Source organism: Poecile atricapillus, chromosome 2, assembly GCF_030490865.1.
Source record: "Poecile atricapillus isolate bPoeAtr1 chromosome 2, bPoeAtr1.hap1, whole genome shotgun sequence".
In the NCBI taxonomy this organism is placed as follows: domain Eukaryota; kingdom Metazoa; phylum Chordata; class Aves; order Passeriformes; family Paridae; genus Poecile; species Poecile atricapillus.
The window spans coordinates 113,908,663-113,931,590 of record NC_081250.1 but is presented as its reverse complement, the minus strand read 5'-3'; the positions used below and the strand labels follow the sequence as shown (position 1 = coordinate 113,931,590).

At 36.1% G+C, this 22,928-nt stretch overlaps 1 protein-coding gene across 2 annotated transcripts in view; it reads left to right on the top strand.

The window, feature by feature from the left end:
* ST18 (ST18 C2H2C-type zinc finger transcription factor) overlaps positions 1 to 22,928 on the top strand; it is a 166,308-nt gene that overhangs the window by 963 nt on the left and 142,417 nt on the right. The gene's annotated exons all lie outside the window — the stretch shown is intronic.

The following is a 22,928-nucleotide window of genomic DNA, read 5'->3' as shown; positions in this document are numbered from 1 at the left end:
GAGTTCTCATGATATGTAAGAAGTATGTTATTCATACTTAAAAGAATTTCTTAACAAAGAGATCTAAAAATATGCTTTTAAAATTGGAAAGTTTTGGGTTTTGCTGACAACGAAAGTGTTCTTTGGTAAATGAGGATGGAAAAGTTTGCTCACTTACTTATGACTAACTAGAGTTGCTTTTTACTGTAAAGCATATAAAGAACTAGGGTTGTTTTTTTCCTTGTCATTAGTTTAAAAATGGTTGGTTTAAATTTAATTTAGTTGTATAAAAGATGTGGTGAGTTCATCACTCCTCCCAATAAGACAGGGTAATGACTTTGGTTTGACAAAGAGTTTTCAGTGATACTTTTATATTGCCAAGCCTGCTGCTGTACCTCGATCCATTGGTGTGTGGTTATGAAAGATGCAAGGTCTGCCCTAATTAAAGCAAATATTTGTACTGAAAAACCTTCTAGAGAGAAGCACGTTCTATGAAACAGAAGTATTTCAGATGGGGATGATTAAAGATGTTAAATTTATATTCACAACTTTGGTATTTGTGTTGCAGTAGTACTTCTGCTCTTCGTCATAGGTCAGATGTTTGGAATTGTATAAGGCAATTCATGTCTCAAACATGAGACATGAGATAGCAGTTAAATTAAAAAAAACAAATTAGTAATAATAAATGTGTTAAGATAGAGTTTTCAGGTTTAAGCTGCATATATACTGTGATGTGTTTTTTTTTATCAGTGTCTCATTCAGTACAGGTAAACTGCCTACACAATAGGTGTAAACTTGATCCTTTTATGACCTTAAGTCAAGGAGAAGTTAGCAGCATGTGATGCAATGTACTTCATCCCTGAATTTGAAGAGAGTGCAAAAGCTCAATGAAAGTGTATAGTTTCATACTGATGAAACCTAAAGTGGAGAAACCAGTAGAGGTCAGTGCAGAGTGCTGAAATGGAAGGAGAGTGCCAAGGCTTTGTGTATTTATGCTCTCTACTTTTGATCTTTAACTTTTCCTTTAAAATAGAGTAAAGGCTTACAGTGGCTTACAGCCAATATTGCTATCCCCTTCAAAAGATAGATTAAATATATTTGTGATAATATGATAATGTCACAGTGTTTAAACAGATCAATTTAACCAACAAAACACATTTTGTTGCATGTTATAGCTAGCAGACAGATGCTAGGAACCTTATTTGGTGGAATCATTTTTGAAACCAATGTGTAATGCTTTTTATATATATTGTAGTGATAACTATGTCTAACTGATGGCTAAATAGCAAAAAAAAAAAAAGTAGGAGAAAGTATAATTTTTAGAGAACAAGTTTTCAAATATTTGAGTAACAACAGATTTTTTCTCATTTTTGAGAAATGAAAAAATTGGATAATTATCATTATATGGTGTTTTAAAAGTCTTTTCCTCGTGTATACATACAGATATGCAGAGGGGTGTGGGGAGGCAAACAGACTCTATATAAAGTTGAATTATCTTTTGTTTCTCTTTTTAAAGCCATTGTTTGCTCGTGGTTTCCTTTTGTGATTTAAAGCAAGGAAAAGAATCACGGCCTATAGTCTGTTCATGAAAAGATCCTTCAATATATATTAGCTGCAAAGTCTCCTCTCTGAAAAGCTTCTGTTCAAGCAGCTTTCTGTGGATCTAGAAAGAGCAACCTGCCTGCCCCCATTCTATTTCCTTACACTTTAACTAAGTACTTTAAAAAGTAGGTTGCTATTAAACTGTGATTGTTGAATATCAAGGAATTGCAAAAAGATTATCACCAGATAAAAGGGGTTATGTTCTACTTTGATTCTAATACCAATTTTCATCTGCTGTCTATGATGTTAGGGAGAAATTTCCTGTACCTTTAAAGTGAGTAGAGACATACAAACAGTAAATATTCTTCAAAATCCTCTTCACTTGTTCTACTTACCTTTCATGTGCTTTTTAAAATTGATTATGGAGGCATTGGAAAGAATCCAACACCTTTGAAAATCATACTTTCTTTTCATTTGCTTTACTATGCTCTTAAAAGTGAAAAAAGAACCAGACAGAGACTCTGCAACCCTTCCTCACAGGCACTTGTGCTGAGTGCCATGAGTGTGAAGGAAGCTCCAAGGGCTTTAAAGGGGATTACTGAAAGGGAGGGATTCCCTGCTAGCTGTAGCAGCTATCAGCAGTATAAATTGAGGTGGGAAGGAGAGAGAGATGTTATAAACTGCTGTTGCATATCTGACCCGTGATATACTGCTGTTACAATCCTCTGTGTAACATCGCACACAGGTTTTCCAATGCACGTGTTTTCATGTCAATATCTCCCTTTATACATGTAGCATAAAGTGCTGGATTTGCTGAAGCCAATGAAGTGCTCCTGTTTGAATCAGTGGTGAGACCAGAACCTCTACAGGCTCGTTTCACTTTTTTTTTTTTTTTCCCTGGGGCAAAGGAAACTTAGAAATAGTCTCATTTCTTTTTCATAACACAGGATCCAATCTAATAGAGTGGCATACAACTGATGGTAAGTCAAATGACAATTTCCAGTTTGAGCTGAAATTTTTACCAAAACTTTGCACTAAATTCCTCTCAATTCAGTTCTTATTTAAAACTGAGGAAATAACTTTAAGTACTGATTTCACTCCTGGATTTGATTGTGTTTTGAAAAAATAGTCGTGAATACAAAAGTCAAATCCACCTCCTTTCCCCACAAAGGCTCTGTTGTCCATAGCATTTTGACAAATGATATTTTCCAGCTGGTATTTTCATATCTCTCTCATTTTTTGTTAGTTTAAAAGGCTGTGTGAAGTTGTGCTTAGCTGAGCCACAGCAGAAGTGCTCAATTGCAGTAACTGATTATCTTCATTAGTTATTTTTGGGAGGGAGCCCTTCTCCTCAATTGCCTTTCCTGAAAAGTAATGCAGAGGTTGAAATTAAGGTTCTATTTTATAATACTCAGTGCTCTGGTTTTAGGCAGTTGATGTTGAAGCCCAAAAGTCCAAGTGGACTCTTTCTTTAATAAAGATTGCTTGTTTGTTAAATTTCATCAACATCCGGTCAGCTTTTTTGTTTATTTCTTTTTTTTTTTTTTTTTTAATTTTGTTTCTTTTTGTAACATATTGAATGCAAACCCCTAAAATTCAGAGACCAAAATAACATTGCTGAAAATGTGTAGTTTAGTCAAGTGCAAAGCTATACTAGAAATTTGGTGTTTTTTCTGCATCCTGACCAAAGATGGAGGTTTAGAGCCAAGCTGTTCATGACCAAGAAACAGAAGGTCTATCTTATCACTGAAGTTCCCAGTCTCTCATAGAGCAATGTTTGATATTTTCTTGATTGTGGTGTTACATTCATACATACTGGTATAGTAACATCATGTTCTCTTTTTTTTTTTTTTTTTTTTTTTTTTTTGCCTCTCTTCTGGTATCTTTGATCTATTGTTTTTCGGGGTGGTTTTTTTGCTGGTTTGTAGAAGTTCTTCCCTGCAAAGTAGCTATGCATAGTTAAATTATCCTGCCACTATATAACCACGTTTATGTTTGTTTAACTCAGAGATATATTTCTTTATTTTTAGTGCATATGGGTGTAGGAGTGACTACCAGTATCTTTATGTTACCTGAAATGAAGGTATCTTTCATTCAGTTATAAAGCTTTGCATTCTGTTTAGGCACATATCAAAAAAATGTGGGCTTGTGTCCAGATGGGAATAGCATTGATTCAGTCAGTGGTGATCAGTGACTGAGATAGCAGTGCTAGTGAAAATCTCCTTATGTAAACAAGGAAACTGTGGCATTTGCACCAGCAATTGAATAAATTCAGGCTCCTTGCTGGTAATTACGTTATCAATCTGTGGATTTTGAAATAAATAAATTAGAGCCAATAAACTGGAATGTTAAATGTGGGCAAATAAACCCTAATTTTACACATTCGATTGGGAGGAAAAGAAATATAGATTTTTCACTCGTTTCATGAATAAATGGACAGCTGAAGCAATTGGTATAATTTTGGAAAATGTAGACATGTATCTCAAGAAAATGCCAATATAACAGTTTCATTTTTGGTGGTTCTATCATTTTACTGAAACATATCTATGGAGGTGTCCTGATTCCTAATGTACTTTAAGAAACTGAAATGCTGTTTTTCCCTGAGTATATTAGATTGGATCCTGTAGCTGGGTTTGAGAGTTTTTCGCTTTATCCTTGATCTCTGTTGAGTGTTTGTTACCTGCCCTTTTCACTGTGTATCTCAAGTCAATACTAGGCTTTTGTTTTTCATTTCTTCACTTTCTCATTGGTCAAGAACAAACTTTAGACTCCAGTCTAAAATCTTGATATTCTTTGACTCTCGCTGAAGTCCATACAGAGCTGATACAAATCTTGAGTGTCTTACACATCCTGGGAACAAAAAGAAAAAGCAACAAACTTATGGGTTGTGGTGACCTAAAGCTAAGGAACTGCATGGTCTCAACATTAAATCTGAGGAATATGCAGTATTAAAACTTTCTAGAAATTCTGAAAATCACTCCCCTTTCCTAGAAAATTTCTCTTATTTCTCTTACATGTATTTCTAAGGGTTTTTTGTTCACACTGCCAACTGTAAATAAAATAAGTGTGAATTCAGTTTTTTTAATACATCTTCATGTTTATGTTTACAAGCAAAACCACTTCAGAAGATACTGATGCTTTTAGCAAATCTTGTCTAACACTGCTGTGTTATTTTGCTCTGTTGTACAGAATAACTGTAAAGAATAACACTTCTATCAATGCTCTGTAACAATTCAAGGTCTTCTGTAGTAGATGTTTGCGATTAGTTAATATAGTGCAAGGGGTTGTTAAGAATAGACTTCACAGAAGAGAAAATACCAAAAAAGTACATTTACTTTTTCTTTTTCTTACTTTTCCATGATTTACCTTTTCCTCTTTTTTTTTTTTTTGATGGCACATCACAGTTTCAATTTTATGCACTAGGTTTTCCCAACACTGTAAAAATGCAATAAATAGCAATGTTATTTGGATATATTATTTTGCTATTCTTTGGGGATTTCATGTTGGTCCAGAAAAAGAAGTGTGCTCCTCTGAAAACTTATTATCTATTTTTTATATATTGTGTTGTTATCAATACATTCATATTTTAGCTCTATATATGTATATGTATCTGCACAGAATGTTTTGAAATTTCTGCAGGGAAATGATACTTAGGAGCTCATTAATATATTTTGTGATTTCAACAAATTAATATTGAAAGTATTTTTTTTCCAGGAATTAAGATGTTAAACTTAAGAAAACACTTCATTAAAATTAGATGAAATATGGATAAAAGTCTGAAAAAATACTAACTGCAGCTTTAAACAGCATGAAACTGAAACACATTTCCCATGAACTTGACTCAGAAATATTTTTTCTATTTTTCTCGGTGATAATTTTATTAGTAGTGCTCCTATAGAAGTGTTAATCATGTGGTTGCATGTGTCACAGATATTCCATTTTGCTAGCAGATTTAAGCTACTTCAGAGAAAACATATGAGTAAAGATTTTCTGGCAGCTTAATTTTGGTGGTAAAGATGACCACAGAGAATATGAATGTTTATACCTGGTATGATTATGTCATGTTCTTTTAGGAAAAAAGTGGTCTGGAGTAGCATGGATTTTAATTCTTAACCAACACAGTAGCATGACAATGCAATGAGAGGGCTCACTGGATTAATGTTTAAGGGGAGCAGGGGATGTCATCTGCTTTGACAAGCAAGGTTTTTAGCACAATCTCCCATGACATCCTAATATTGATGCAGTGTATTTATGGACTAGATGGACATACAGGTACATGACTAGAAAACAGATCAATCATTGAAATCCAGGGGCTAATGGTTCATACTCCAACTTTTTACCTGAGTTACTTAGGGAACTGTCCAGAAGCCCACCCCATTTCAGTAACTTCATCAGTGTCTTGGTGAACAGTGGGTTAAACATTGTATGCTGACAGTGATGAAAGGAAAAAAGCAGTGTCTGTGTCAACAGCAAACTACCAGTAGATCAAAGAAAGTTGTGATTTCTTTTTATTTGGTACTCATTAGGCCACTTCTAGAAAAATGCATCCAGTTCTGGGTACCTCCATTCAAGGTAGAAGTTGATCAACTGGAGCAAGTTCAGCAGGGAACTATCAAATGGAGGCAGCAGCACATGTCCTGTGTAGAAACACTGTGAAAGCAGGGCTTGTTTAATCTAGAAAAGATGCCTGCAGGTAAAAAAAAAAAATCATTTTTAGGCAGAGCAATCCTGAGAAAATAATAGTGTGTCAGCTTCTGAAATAATGTTTTCCTTGTAAGTGGGTAGTGCCTCCTGCCTCCTAAAGAGGCTCACCATTAATATGCATCAGGTGAGCTTGGGCTGCTAAGCAGCTCTAATGAAACACTAAACATTGCAAGAGATTTCCTTCAAGTTAGGCAGAAATCATTAAGTAGTGGTTTATTAATTTGTAAGGCTAAAATATTGTTTCCACATAGTCAGTAAAGAAAAATATAAAAAATTTGGCATTCTAGGGCTTATCCATGTCTCTGAACCTCCTATGTCTGCTTGAAGGATTCTTCCTGCAGAGTAGCTCTTGCTGTTGTTCCTGGAATGTTGGAAATTTACAGAGTACAGCTGTTTGGCCAGGGCAGTGAATGTTCTTGCTAAGGAAGAGATGGCTATGGATTCTGAGCTGTGCCTTGGTTTGATTTGATCATGCCTACCCTCTGCTTTGTTCTTTTTCCCTGAAATTTTATGTGAATATTTTTGCTAAGGAAGAAAGAAAAGGAAATCAAAAGAAATCTGCTGCATTTTTGCTTGGAAGTGAAAACAGTAGAACAAAGAGATTGATTAACAAATATTTGGAAGTCTACCTTTTCCTTATGCCGAATCAACATGACTAACAGTGAGGACTGGGAGCTAAAAGTAGAAGGAAAGAAACTAAGCCTCTTGAGTCATTGGTAGAAAATACTCAGGAATGTAGACTATGTTGTAATCAATCTTTTACTGTAGGGATTTATACTGTGAAAGATACCAGGAAGTGGCTGGGAAGATACCAATGTAATCAGTCCTGGAGTTGTGCCAGAGTGTTCAATCTGTCCTGTCCAGATGCTGTCCTTTTAGGCCAAGGAAAATACCTCTGCCCAGCTCTCTTCCTCCTTATTGCAGAAGCAGGTTTGATATTTGCATTGTCTATTTACAAGTTTGGTTTGTAGACCTGACTCAGGCTGGGCTCATCAAATGCAGGAGTACCCAGCAGGCAGCACTGCTCACAGGACTTGCATAACTTCTAATAACTATTTTTAGATGTTATTTCTTACCTCTCTGGTTAACTCTTTCCTGCTTCAGTCTCCTCCCAAAAAACAGCCTGCCCAAATGTTTTTTCCTCCCACTGATCCCAGTTTGCTGTATCACTTTTCCAGGTCAGTATTTCTGAAATCATTGCTAGTGTGCTCATGGCCTTGCACAGAATTTCTGCTACAGTTCCCTGGGCACTGTAGACCTTGCGTGACTTCACTCACCAGAAGGTCCCCAGTGGTCCTGTGTCTGTGAGGTCTGATCATACAACTGTCTGTCAACTGCCTGTGAAATCCACCCATTCTTCACTGGGTGGAGAATATATATAACTTATTAGCTTCTCCATTTATAATCTCTCAATACTTTTTTTTTTTTAATTTACTTTGCATGGATAGTTTTAGCATGTCCTGTTCAGTTGATTTAACTCCAGGTGGCAGCTTGTTGTTTTCCTGAGCCTTAACACAGACATCATCATCCTTAGTTATTGCTGTTGGTGTCCAACTGCACAAGGGGAGATGAGGAGATAAGGGCATGGGCAATAGTGGCTGGTGATGGATGGTTGAAACCTCTTCAGGTTCCTTCCATACATCCTGCCACAAGAACCCATCTGCCAGGGCTACTTGCACAGTGTGTGAATGGAAATGGGAGCAAACTCTGCCTGAGTTGTGAGCTAGAGGGAAATGAGAACTCTAATATTGTGTGAGTAATGTCACCACAGCTGCTGTGGTAAGTGAGCCTTGTTGGAAGGCCGGGTATGGCATCACATTTATTAGTTCTTGTACGCAATATGAGAATTGGCTGACTGAAAATATGGCAGTGTGAGGTCTCACAGTTGCACCAATAGACCTTATCAATGAGACAGGAAATTTTTTTCTTGTCATTCCTGGTCACTGAGGACAGGGGTAGCAGAGCAAGTAGGAGTAGCTGTAGTCTCAGCTGTCATTGCAGCGTCAGTGTGGGAATAAACACTTAGAAACTGAATACTGGAAAAGTCCCTAGTTCCAATCCGTGGTTAAGCCAGATAACTTTGGCTAGTCAGCTGTTAAATGGGAATTAAATGGCAATGTGCTCTGGTTATGAGACATTGGATCTCACCACAGCTGTAAGGCAAAGCTTAAATACTACAATCCTCTGGTATTACGTGAAGAAACAGGTCTTCAAAGTCACTTGTTCACACTTTTTGATTTAAAAAAACAAAACCAAAAAACAAAAACAACAAAAATAAAAACAAGCAAACAAACAAACAAAAAAGCCCCACAAAAAAAGTCCTTTCTTAAATGATTTAAATTTGAGACTTTAGGAAAATTAGATTGATGCTGCCCATTGTTATCTCTTGTAGAGACCATACTCAAACACTGGCTCAATGGGTAGTACCTCTTAACAATTAAAATTAAATTTCATTAAAATTAAATTAAAATTTTAAAAAATTAAAATTAAAAATTAAAATTTTAAAAAATTAAAATTAAAAATTAAAATTAAAAGCTGTACAGCTTGGGTTTTTTTAAAAAAAGAATGTTAATGTTTTGGAAATAGCATTCAGTTGATTCATTTCTGTATTATTAGATCTTTACAGTACTTGGCTGCAAGTACAACAAAGAAACAGCATGTACAATCATTTCTGTGATTACCATGTCTTCTGCCCAGTTACACTAACTCTGTCCAGAAGGAAAAGGCATCACATCCTATACATCTGCATATAAAATCTTTTAGATATTGCTATTGCAAAGTCATCAGGGGTTCTTTCATTGATTTTTGGAGGTCAGATTTCATGAGTAAAGTGAATGAGGCACAATGGGCAATGCTGATTAAAATGGAAAGATAAGGTTTATTCTTGTAGCAAGAAAATTTGTATTGGTATTGATAAAACTGTTTCTCTTTCTGAAACAACACTGGGATTTCCAGTGGGAATTTCAGTGGGATTATACAGTTGGAATATGATTATATTCTTGGATGGCTTTTGTTTGTTTGTTAAATAATGTCTAACACCCCATCAAAGATATAAGCAATTTCTTATAATTTTAAAACTCTTTCTTAAGTGCTGCTATAGAATTGGCATCCTTCCTTTAATCAGCTGACAAATTGACCAGTGCTTGCACAAGTTCTACAACTGCATCGAAGTATGGTTGAAAAAGGACAAACTTGAAACTCTGACTGTCACAGGTTTGAGATGCAGTTAGTTTGGTAGATAAAGACAAAATCTTGAAGAGACAGAGTTTTTTCTGAGGATTTCTTTCACTTGGAGGAAGAGTTTTTAGAACCTTTTTTGGGTGGTCTATTTCCATTTAGCTCTGGATATTTGGTCGCTTTCCAATGGTGATTGGAAAAGAAGAAAACTTTGGTGAATTAAATATTACTATAGTACAGTGTGTTCTGTGGTGTTCAGCCACCTTTATGTACATGATCTACAAATACTTCAGTATGAGAAATCAATGTGATGTGCAAGTGTTATGTAAAATGATTAAAAGCAGAAATTCTTTGCTCTTTAGAACTTTAACATATGTGACTTTCTGTTTATCTGGACTATGAGGGAGAGAAGCATATTGTCCTCCTTTTTATTGAGCTTTTTATTTTGAGAACATTCCTCAAAATATACCTGGAGCCTAACATTCCATCTCCAAAGGCAAAATACATTCTATTCTCAACATACTAGAATGAAGGACTGAATCATACTTAAAATTATTTCCCTTTTGCCAAAATATCTGGTAAAGCTACTTAACTGAATAAAAAATGATACTGAATGCTCAAAGTACTTTTGTGAAATAAAATGTATGTTATGCATGTACAATGACAGCGGGAAAGGAAGGAGCAGAGATTGCCAAGGACATTCTGAGAACATTTATTGATTGGAAACAAATCAGTGAAATTTTTTTTGTTTTGTTTTGTTTTGCTTTGCTTTGCTGGACTGTTTTTTTCTTCTCCATATTACACGAAGTGGTCTCTGTCTGGGTGTAATTTTTACTTTTTAGTGCCATCTGCACCTGTGGCCTTTGGACTTAATGTTTATGACAGATGGACTGGACTGTGTTTGCACCATTTAGTGTATAATCCTTCTGTACGTATCTATGCCATGCTAGGCAGTGGCACTGGCCCAATGGGCATATTTATTAGTGCAGACTTCCTGTCTGCTTACATTGTTCTGTTGCAGTGTCCTTTGAGCCTAATGGACCTTGCTTTGTGCTGGGCCCACCTACAAAATATTGTTTCTGATTTGTGCCAGATTATCTATTGCAGACTCTGATTTTTTATTTTTTTTTTGTCTAACATATTTGCCAACTAGAACGCTTAAAATGGATCAATTCCATATTGTAAATGCTCTTCCTCTCCTCTCAGCCTGCAAGCTTCATTTTGGAACAAGCTTGCTAGCTTTGTTTGCTAGTGTCAAGATACTTGAAAAAAACAGGAGAAGCATTTCTATTGAAAAATGTCACCTCTCACTACCTCACTGAGCTGCTGTTCCCCTGGAAGCAGAAGTTGTCCCCAGTAAGGCAATGGCCCCGGTAGAAGAGGGTGCAATAAACACAGCCTTGGCTGCAGGAGATTGCTGGCTGGCTCATGGCCTGCAGCCTGGAGCTGGGTGGCACATCCCATCCCTGCTGACTTCATCGGCACTGTGTCATGTGGGAAAAAAGGATGGGCTACTATTGAACAAGAAATGTTGCCTTCTGGATCTGAACAGCAAAACAAAACACAACACTTGGGCATTTGTGATTTCTCAAGTTATTTGTGAACCTAACAATCCACAAATGTGGTATCACAAAAATGAAGAACAATTCATTATTGATCATTTATCTCATGAAACCAGGGGGTTACCTCTCTAAAATTTTGGGTCTGTTACAGAAAAACACAAAATGAACCTCAGAGCTGAGTTATGGCCACATAAGATTAGTGGCAAATTTCAAACAGACAATTAAGAATCAAACTCACCCTGTCCTAAAAATATAAAGTTTCAAAATAAATATCCTAGCAGTTAAAAAAGGCTATGTGTATTCTACAGAAAGTAATCATGCCTCTGCAAACCCTCTATGAAGAGAGAGATCACCTACATATCTTCTCATATTACTTAGTGAGACTATGCAGTATGGCTCATATTATCATGATCATGAGAAAATGAAACATATTCTGCACCATACACCTGGGATAGCAGAGATAGTTTCTGGTGTGGGTATACCTGCCAATCAGATTTCTTCAAGATGGGAATGAAGACCTGTGAGAGAGAATTTACTATTTCATAAATAAAAAAGCAATTATTATCAATAGTTTAATGTCTAGAAAAGGCTTCTTTATATTATTGAAATAAAGCTGTATAGTAAAAATGAAGATATTATGATGGCATATTCATCACTTGGAAATAGGAAATTTCTTTTTTATTCAGCCATTTTAAATTTGGCATTTCTACTTTGTGGTAAAAACTCAGACTATCAAATATATATCCAGAATACATTACTTGTGATCTTGGCCTTGAGAAGAAGGTATGTAGAAGTCCATATAGAAATACCCATGTGTGCTTTGCATGTCCGCCTTTTTCATCCACCTTTAATGCTGTTGAATACTTTGAATGTTTGAAGATCAGGTACCCAAATTGCAATGGTGAAACTCCATATGGGCAATCTTTGAAGAGGAATATGTATATTTTCAACCCTGAATTTAATACTAAAACACATTATTGAAATTGGAAAATCTCATGGCAGTATGTTTTACAATTATCTTTCACACCCCAAGCAATTTATATTTCTTTCTTTTTGTGATATCTGGAAGAGTTTCTTCAATTTAGCCTATTAGTTTCACATCTTGAAGGAATATTTTTAAGAAAACAGTGTAAAAAATGTGCAAGCTAGTTTTGGCAAATCCTGTTCAATACCCTTCCATTTGAATTAGCTGTGTGATGGTTCTGAATTTTTTCCCTGTGTTTGCTGTGGCAGTATCACAATTTGTTTCTTATAGATTACTGCTCACCTACTCCATGAAAAAGCAGTTTTCTAGTTGCTTTTCTCTGCTGCCAGTCAGTGTGAGGACAAAGCATCTTCTCAAAAGTATTGTAAAAGCTGCAGTATCTCCTTATTTGTAAAGGACAATTTATACATTTTAGGTGAGAGCAGAGGCTGGTACAGTGGTACATCACAGAAGAGACAGGATATTATCGAGTGTTTATTTTTTTATTTGCTTTTATTTCTTTTGCTTTATAGAGTTCATAGCCAAAATTGAGAACAACAATAGAGATGTTATCCAAGTTTGCCAGAACAGAGCAGTAATCTTCTCCCACTAAAGTCTGTTGGTTACGTGATAAGATTAGCTTAAAGGTTACTTCAGTGTTTGAGTTTCTGATTTGAGCCCTCTGTAAATAATGACCTGAGGGGCTGTGTCATCATGTAGACGAACTACATGGCCTTTCAGCTGTGATTATCCTAACTTCAGTGCCAGTAATATACTGTGCCCCAGAACTGTGGAGCTAGGTATCATGTCCTGCAAATGGAATTATTGAGTTAATCACGGAACAGCCTGGGGACTGAGCTGATGGAAGCAAGGTTATGCCTATCAAGGATATGCAGCCTAAATCTCCCCACTGTGAGACACGGTAGAGACACAGCTACGTGACAGGTCTCCCTTGTGGATCACCATCAGCATCATATCCTTTCCCTAGACAGTAGCTGATAACCAGCCAAGCCAATATACCATCTTCCTACCCTGGCACTTGCAGCATTGCATCTGAAATGCACAAAAACAAGAGGATTTTTCATTACCCTGAACATTACAGTCAGTCTTATCTGGCCTTGACTAAATTCACACTTCTTTTAGAGGAACTGTAAGTCTAAAGAGCTTTGCAGAACTTTCAAACTGGCCAATAACTACCTGCATATTTTTGGGGACATGAGACAGGAAACTGTGGTCATCTGCAAGCAGATAGACTGGCTTTCCCCATCCATGACTTTCCAGGGGCTGGTCAAAGGATTTGGCCACTTTGTCCTGATGTCTCTCGGCATGTTCAAGTGTGTTTTTCAGAAAGACCAGTTTCCTCACCTCTTAACCTGCCGAGGGATTCCACTGATGTGGGAAGATCCATTAGGGGAACCAGCTGCTTGTTTTATCTGCTGAAACACAGTTTATTGATGCTAGATCACCTGTGACTTCAGAAGGTCCCATGGCCAGGCTACTGTGAGACACACCTGACACCTCCTGGAGGGGTTCTGAGCATTGACTGGTGGAAGATCTGCAGCTTTTTGCTCCTCCACCAATCTTCTTTTCTAGTATGTCTGCACATACTATTTAATGCAAGTTATTTTCATTGTTAATATATTTCTGATGCTTTATAGCTAGATGTTAGGAGAAATCTGATCTTGTTTGTGATGCAATTGAATCATTCTTCATATCTGCTCCTTACAAAATCAAAGAATTTCTCCAATGTTGAACACTGGAGAAAAGGATGTGGTGATAAATTCATCAAATGTGGTAGGCAGAATAAAGCTCAAAGTATTTTCTTTACAGATGTATAATATGGCTGCAGCTGCTTTCTTTTAAAAGTTAAAAGTAAAAAGTCACTTTGTGCTGTCAGGAAGCATACTTAAATTCTGAATAGCTGCACCTAGCTATTTGCAATGGTGAAACAGAAAGAAAAAAATTGCATTTCATTTATGAATAAAGAGAGTAATACAATGTGATTTGTGTCTCTTTTTACTATTTTAGAAATAATTTTTTTTATTATTTTTTTTTCCTGTAGACTGATATGTACAACTGACAATGTATAAAAAATATTCACATCATAATAAAATTATTTGGAAAAATAAAAAAAAATGTCAAAACCTGAAAATACTGGAATAACAAACGTTAAGAGAGTAAAAGGAACATATTTATTGAAAGGTTTTCTGAGAGATCTGTATAATATTCTCTTGTTTTAATTAGAGGTCTTTTTGTGCAAAGACCTCAAGTTTTCATTGGTTCTGTTTCTCATTTTGTTAGATATCATCAGGTCCTGCCTAAAAATAAAAACTACTCTGTGCACATACAACCCTCCTATGTTTCTTCCCTAGTGATGGGAAGTTCGAGTATTGAATAAAGTGGACGAGGGGATTGTGAACTTGTTGGAATCAGTTGTTTCTTTGTATAGGGACTCATAGACAGAGTGTGATTAATTTCTTTAACCAAAACCAGTAAGCAGCCCAAAAACTTACTTTAGAATCTGTTCTTGTAGTAGTCTTCAGTCCTAGGAAAGGTAGATTTTCACATTTGACAGCCCCACATGCGAACCTCCCAGCACAACTTCTGCGTGTGACTGAGAATTACATGGCCAACAATGGACTCTGTGTGAGATTATTTCACTTGCCCACCTCTCTGCTCTTAATCCTTGTCTTCTGTCTGTTAGTTGTACTTCCATTCCACTGCAGTCAGCGAGGTTGAGGGAGTAATTCATCCTTTTTTGCGGGTCTTAAGTCTTTCTTCCATCTACCCACATATTTTCCTTTAATTCTGTGATTGCTTGCTCAGGCATCAGAGACAGATGGAGGTTGTCACATCTATATACAAATGATGAAGAGATGATGGCTGTTGGCCATTGACTTGCAGTGGCAGACTCATCTTTAACTTGTACCTCAAAGAAGGCCCTGTTTAGGATCCTGTCACCATCTTTGGTTGCTGAAAATGCAAAAAAAGATCCTCAGCTCTCATGTACTCTGCCACTGACTTGCTCTGTTGCAACAGCAAGCCATTTACACAGCAAAACTCTCACCTAGAAAAAACTAAGCCAAGGAAAATGTAAGAGACTAGTGAGGTGTTCAGTGCATGTTGAAAATGTCTTGTAATATCTAATATCAACATAGAAATCTGAAATCCAACATATCTTTCACATGAGATAAATCTTAAGGTGGTTATTGCTGAATGTATTACCAGAAATCTGAAACTGAGAATAAATGACTACCTAATGTCTCCTTAACTGAAGCTGATATCAAACTTAGATTCTTTGTAACATTACTGAAAAAATTTATTAGGACCTAGATAATTCAGTGAAAATGTCTTCACAAAATGGTATTGATAGGCTAAACTTGTAGATAAATACTTAGGCATATTTGTATAACATAAAAATTGGTAGCTGATCAGGCCAGTGTGGAAACTAATAGCTTTGATAAAAGCTGCAGCACTGACTACTTGTATTTATGTTAACTAGTTTAATTAATAGTTGCTTCTATTTAAAATAGTAGCTGCATTATGTTTTCCCTGTGTTAGTGTAAAAAAAAAAAAAAGAGGAATACTTGGGGGGAACAGGAGGGAAGGGACCAATGAAGACTTAGAATTTCCGTTAATTAATCAACTTTGCTATAGAAAAATAATGGGTGAAATAGCCAGCAAAATAATATTTGTCTGTTTGTGTGTGGAATAAATCCAAATGTATTAAAGGGCCCATTAATTCCAAGTTCCCAGTGGTTAATACTAGCCTATATTTTTGGTACTCTGATATTTGAGTTTATAGAATATATATTCCCTTCCTTCTGACTACTCTGTAGTTTTTTCTGTTAATTATCATCTGAAAGACTATGTAGTCCACTTCTAAGTGACATAAAAATGCAGTAATTCTCAGAAATTGTCCCACTGATGCCTATGAAGCTATTTGCAAGAGAAACTGCTGGCCAGAGTAAGCAAGGGCTGTGTTAAAGGGTTCAAATGGAATATAAAGTTAAATGTATGTTTACTTGATATCTTCTCATTCTCTAACATTCTTTTTGTTTAAATCCTTATTTATTTTTCTACTTATATTTCTAGCTCCTAACACTTGCTCTGTTTTTTCTGCCTTTTCTTTTTTTTTTCTTATTTTTTCCCTTTCCTCCTCCTAATATTGCATTTTAACAAGATTTTGTGAGTCACACTGATTCCAGGCAAACAAGCTGCTGTACTGTAAAATAAATAGCCTTGAAATGCTACAAAGTAAATCACTTGCCTTCAAGATTAAGCTTAAATGTTTGCTTTAGCTTCATGTCTGAACATCCTTCCACTTAACCAGATGATAGCAGACTTTTTGCCAACAAAACATATCTTTACTAAACCAGGGCCATCTTTCAATAAGAACAGAGCAGGATGATGCCCTCTGCCATCAAAACATGCCTCTAGCCCTATTTATTTATGAGGAGCTTTGTACTGGATACAAACTGATCATGAATGTTATCCAGCTTTATATAAGACATCACATGGTATTGGTAATCTGATACAGGGTTTTAAATGGATAGCTACACTGCCAGTTTGAAGTGCCAGAATTTTGGTTTTTTTTTCATTTTTCTATCAAATTGCATAGCGTGAAGAAAGAGTCAAGCTTTCACTGAGTTTATGTCTCCTGCAGAAGAATTGCTATGTCTTTATTTTACCTTTTATTCTTGTGAACAAAATTATCTGTTTAGTTTTCTTTATAGAGAATCTTGGAAATAGATTGTTTTAGGAAGAATAATCTATGTGAACTCCTTTCACTCAAATATGTCTTTTTCACAACCTCATGTTTCTGCATCTGTTTGCTGTATTTTATTAAAATAATTATACTTTGATTTTACAGGTCTGGAGAGTCTTGAGAAATAGGACTGCAGACAAGAAACACTGACTTTTCTTGGTGTTTATTCCCATAGAATCCTATTTGATCACATATACTTGTTATGTACAGAATCATCTTTACATGTGGATTAGGTATTTAACTGCTATAATTTACTTCATGCAGGCATGGAAAAATCTAACCTGGTGTAAGAAACCTGAAGTGTGACTAACATCCTGAATTTTTGTTTTGCAATATAATCCAGAGAATGAATGAGCATTAACATGGAAAATCTAGGCTCTTCTTCCCAGAGGGCACCTTTGCATTATCGTAGCTGAAATGCTTTGTGTGCTCTATCACTTTGATCTGAAAGTGAAAATCTGATGAACACTTCTTTGAGTGTTTTAAAGGTAAAGTTAGTAAAGCTTTTATGATTGCCTTGAATTCCTAGTTTAAATCATTTTAAGACAAGTTAAAGTCAGATTCTGGAACTGGTCTGTGCATGCTTCAGGGAAATAAAATCAGATGACTTGTGCTTGACTTACTAAAAAGCAGATATGAGAAAAAAGAATGTCAGAGGTAACTTCTGAAAAAGTAAAGAGAACTGAAACTTTTGTAAGGAATTCAATGGTAGTTTAGGTAAAGGTGTCTCAAGACAGCATTTCAGTAGCCAATTCTTTAGCAAACAATTCATTTGCAATTGAAACAGCTTGAGTAGAGATGTGACTGGGGGCAGGGAGTGGAACTGGTAAGGAGAATTGCATGCTCCATATCTGTATATATGTTTCTTCTACCATGACAGAAGGACCTGTAGTTTTGTATGCTCCCCTAAGTTTGCACATTAGAGAAACTGAATAGCATGACTGAGTTTAAAAGGGGTGACATTAATGTGAACTCTAAGGATTCTTTATGTGCATAAAACCATGATGGTTCATTCCATGAACAGCTGCAAGCCAATAAGCCTTTTAAAAAGCCTTTTGGAGTTGACACTGAAAATCAAGAGCTTACACTCTCCTCACTCGCAGGATTTGTACACTGAATTTTCAAAAATAGGGCACCTCCAAACACACTTTAAAGAGTAATGTAAACATGTCTTTGGGACTCAGGATGCTATTATTTGTTTATTGTTTATATTAATCTCACTAACATAGTTTGACCCCAGCCTGCAGTAATCCCTGCACAGCCGTTCATTTGCTCCCCTCAAATGGGACTGGGGGGGACAATCAGAACAGTAAAAGTGAGAAAACCCATTGGTTACATTAAAAATGGTGGAGTGAGTAAAATAAAAGCCCCAATTTCAGGAAAAGGAAAACCAATCATTAGTTAACCACTTCCCATTGACAGACAAGTGTTCAGCCATCCCCAGGAAAGCCAGGCTCCATCACGTGTAACAGCAACTTGGGAAGACAATGCCAACACTCGAATGTCCATTCTCTTGCTCCTTCTTTTTCTCCCAGCTCTATATGCTGAGCATGATGCCAAATGGTGTGGGATATCCATTTGGTCAATTGGGGTCAGCTGTCCCAGCTGTGCCCCCTCCCAAGTGTACCCCCAGCCCACTCACTGGTGGGGTGGCAAGAGAAGAAGCAAAAGCCTTGGCACTGTGCAAGCCCTGCTCAGCAATAATGAAAACACCCCTGTGTCATCAACACCATTCTCAGCAAAATTCCAAAATGTAGCCCCCTACCAGCTACCATGAAGCAAATGATCCCTCTCCCTGCCAAAACCTGTGCACTGAAATTACATCTTTACTTAGTACCTAATGTAGAAGCGGTACAGTGTATTTAAACATATTGAGAAATCTTTGAAATTACTTTGAGATGGTGACTTAATTGTCCAAGTTTATATCTGAATGAATCCAGATTCATTCTTTGGTACTTTTACTCCTGACTTTGTGTAGGCTGCAGAGCTCTCACAGTTTCAGTGAGCACAGAATGCAATAGCTGAAGTCCACCACTGAAGCTATGTCAAAGCTTCTAATAAAACCTTCCACTTGGCTATTTATGTTGAGGTTATGTTGTCAGTTTTTGGGGGTGACTATACTCTGCCTGCACAGTGGTTCTGATTACTGATTAGTGTTATGCTATAAGAAATAATTAATAAAACTTATGGATTTGCTTGTACTTTGGGCAGTTGCTGAGGATTTCATAGCAGCTCCTCTTTTCTGCACTGAGAGAACCTCAGATTCTAAAAACGTGATATCTGAAAATGATAAGCCGGAGGAAAACAAACTAGACTGTTTGAAATGTATATTACTGAAGAAATACACAATATAATAGAAAAATGAAAGATGATAAGATGTTAAAAAGCTTCCTTCTCTGTTTCTCTGATGCAAAATTTTCTAGGAGCTAAAGGATGGGAATGCCAGCTCCAAATCACAAGTGTTCAGTGGTTGTAGAATTGTCCATGAGAGGACTATCACATTTCAGGGTTTCTATCATTTCAGGTTTTTCTATCCTTGTATATTCAGCACTAAGGATTAAGGAATCAGAGCTTAATTATGAAGAGATGAGGGCAAGTTGGCAAAGCTTCTACAGTCACATGATTTCCAAAGATAAACACAATCAGCATGCATCTATACTTAAGCAAGATACTTTAAAATGCGTTTCATATTTTTATTAATTTAAAGCTATTTAAGTTGTAAGGGTTTGTGGAACTGGTGTCGTACATGTCCTGCCCAATGCATAGGAAGAAAAATTATACCCCCTTTTAATGGAATTACAAAACATTTCCTCGAGATCTGATCCTGTAGCTTAATAGAATTGTCTCATCTTATGGACAACTTAGCTAATGCTGGTGTAATCAGAGATGGCTGTTGTAGCGTGAGCTGGAAATTCATCATTAAGGATGTAACAGCTGCAACTTCTGCTTAAAATTTGTCACTATATCTTGAAGAATAAACATTCAAAATAGTGTTCAAAAGAAAATAGAACCTTCAGCTAAGTGACTTTCAGCACTGAAATGGAATTAACAGTAAAAATACCGGTGTCTATCCAAATGACAGACTCAAGTATAACACACATCTTTGCGCTGTGAATTAGAAATTTGCCCCCTTATGTCTGATGACTGCACCCATCAGGGAAGGACAGGAGGCCTTTGATCACAGCCTTAAAGTAAATTTTGCACTTCCTTTTGCATACTTGATTTGCATCTTGCATGCAAATATATTTGTTCTATATTTGAAAAGTCTTTTAATCTGCATTGACCTTATTTTCTTTAGCATATTGACTAACTTGCTTTGTGTAAGTTACACTGTAAGGACAGCTTTAATAGTTGAATTAGATAGCTCACATTTTACAGTACCTTTTATTAGACTAAATGTACAGTAGACAGGCTTAAAACCAATACCTACAGGTATCTTTTCAGCACAGTGCTCAGGAAATTAACCATGGAGCTCTCATTAGCATTAATGGGTGCTTAGTGGTTAATTTACTGTGCACCATACTAAAAACATTCCCCCCAGGGTGCTCACCAGGCTGTGTGGGAGATTTCTCCCTGCTGATGGTACTGTAATTGTATTTTATTAGATCAAGTTGCAACTGCAAGATTTTGATTTCTATGGCATCTGTGACTGACTCTGAGTCAAAGACAAAACACACCTGTGTTCATTATGAGTCAGCTGTGACAGCAAGATACTCCCCTCAAGGAGTTCTTGTCGAAAGAGACAGTAGGAAAAAAAAACATACTATCAAGACTTCCAATTCTTGTAAACAGAAGGTTACAGCAAATGGATTTTTTTATGATATATCTTAAATATTAAAACCATAAACTTTCAAAATAATTATTCAGAAATTTGGAATAGACCTTGAAATTTTAGTTTAGTCATATTATGTATGTATTTTCAATTAAAAAGATAAGACTTCAATAAATGAGGAAAAATCAATTGGAACCAAGAGTTTGGGGAATCAAGTTTTAAAGAAATGAGCGTTTTCTCAGACAGAGATGCAAAACCTCCTTGGAATTGATGCTCCAGTCCAAGGCAACTGCACTTGAATTCTGTTTTGAGTAATAAATTTCAAAAATACATTTACTTTAAGCAGAAAACTATAAAAAATGTGGAAAGGAAAAATGTGTTTTGTTGAATAGAAACTGGTGGGATAAAGGAAGAAAAATTAGTCAGTGTCTTTGCTTTAGAAAAAAGATTCTTAATTTCCTAACAGTACATGAAGAAGGCAGATCTGCTTAAAAATATCTTTTACCCAAAACAGATCCAAATTATATCTGTTTCACTTATTAGTGGGGCCAATGTTAAGTACAAAAGCAAAGGCAGGCTTACTGAAGCAAATCTCACTAAGCTTATTGTATGTGTAAGTGAAGGAGATGGGACACAAAAAGATTATGTCCTTCCCAAAATACTGGAATGTAAAATAACAGTCAGAAAGAGTTAAGAAATATGAGTGGCTTCACCATAAAATTGTGGAGTAATATAAATGCTAGCTACATTTAAGACAAAATTAAAAATAGGGAGCAGACCAATATGGATTTATGACTGTTATGTCATCAGAAAAAAAAGTTAGAAAATGTTTACACTGTGAAAAAGATGGAAGTAAACAGCATAAAACAAAGGGCTCATAGGTCATTTTAGATCGATCTCAGGTAAGAATATTTTTGCTGTTGTTAAAAGAAGTCTAATTCATCTGGACTTCAGAGAGCTGTGGGGAATCACGGGTTACATTGAGAAAAATGGGGAATAATCAGGAATTATTGAGTGAGTGAGGAACAGACTAGAAGAGAGATGACTAAATTTTACTTTAATACTAGTACACTGCTTGTGTATTGCTGCTTTTCTTATATTATAGATTGAAAAATGTTATTTATCTTACAACTATTTGGCCTCTGGGTTTTTTTTAAGATCTTTTTCATTGCAATTGCCTGTAATATTGTACTAAAGAGCAACTGTTACAGTGTCTGTCACTTAAACCTGTGTCATGTGTGTCACAGATTCTCATAATTCATAATGGTAGTATCATTCTTGTACATTACAGGCTTTAACATCACCAGTTGTGATACCCATCTATTATTATTTTTTTATCCTAACCTTCTTCCCCATTATTGCACATGTATATGCTGAAGTGTTTGCCACTCTTAAATGACCTGCTAATACTATGGGTCAGCCTCACATCAAAAAGGTACATAAAAATGTTTAGGACAATGCTTTGCACTCTAATAGTTTCTAGGAAAGTTAAGAATAAAACTGAGGTTGGGTAGCCTTTTTTACGACAGAGAAAGTAGTTGCCTCCAGAAAAAGATCTTTCATTTGTTTCAGATATGTTTACAGAATATCTTTGTAAAATATGGAGGCATTTTTAAAGTGGGTATCTGTCCAACTGTAGCTAATAAATATATTAAAATCTCCAATTGTGAGTGAACCATAACAGATGTAATCAAGTGAGTGGTGCAGGAAAGGCTCAGGATAAAATATGATATATCACAGCTGGAAGTCTGATGTCTTTCTTTTCACAGATATAAAGATTGACTGCATGTGGTAGTTCACAGCAAGTAAAGAAAGGTAAATCTGGTTTCACTTCAAAAGGGTGGTTCCAAGGCTTGGAATAAAGCAGTTTTAGTGATACAGACAGAAGAAAGCTGCAAGTCTTGCCTACCTTTCCATCCCTGGACATAACATTTACTGCTGTGGTTTAGGTGATCACAGTCATCTGTTTCAAATTTCTGAAAAGAAAATGACAGAGCGTAGCTTTTGTTGCCCCTGTATTTTATACTTGCTATAAAAAATGCTGGGAAAGAAACTTCTGCCATTTATTTTCAGAAATGCCTGTTATTTAAATGTTGTCAACCTACCACCTAATGTTCCTTTGCAAAAGTGAGACAAATTCCTGCACTAGGAAAAGTTATGACAAAATATATTAACTGTTTTAGAAGGTTTGTGCTTTTTCTCCTCAGTCAAGAATTTATTTTCCATCACTGTATTCTTCAGTATTAGCAGTTTTGTTTATCTATTTCTTCTTTGCTTGAGGGAAGATTGAAAATGGTTGTTTGAGTGGGAGAAGCATTGAGCAAATAGCACTTGTAGGAAAGGGCAGCAGGCAACAGCCTGTTCTTAAAGAGCATAGGAGGAAATAAAAAGTGTTACATTCATCACTTCTATGAGGAGTCCTGGAAAGAACAAACTATCAAGAGAGGCTCCTAAAACTGC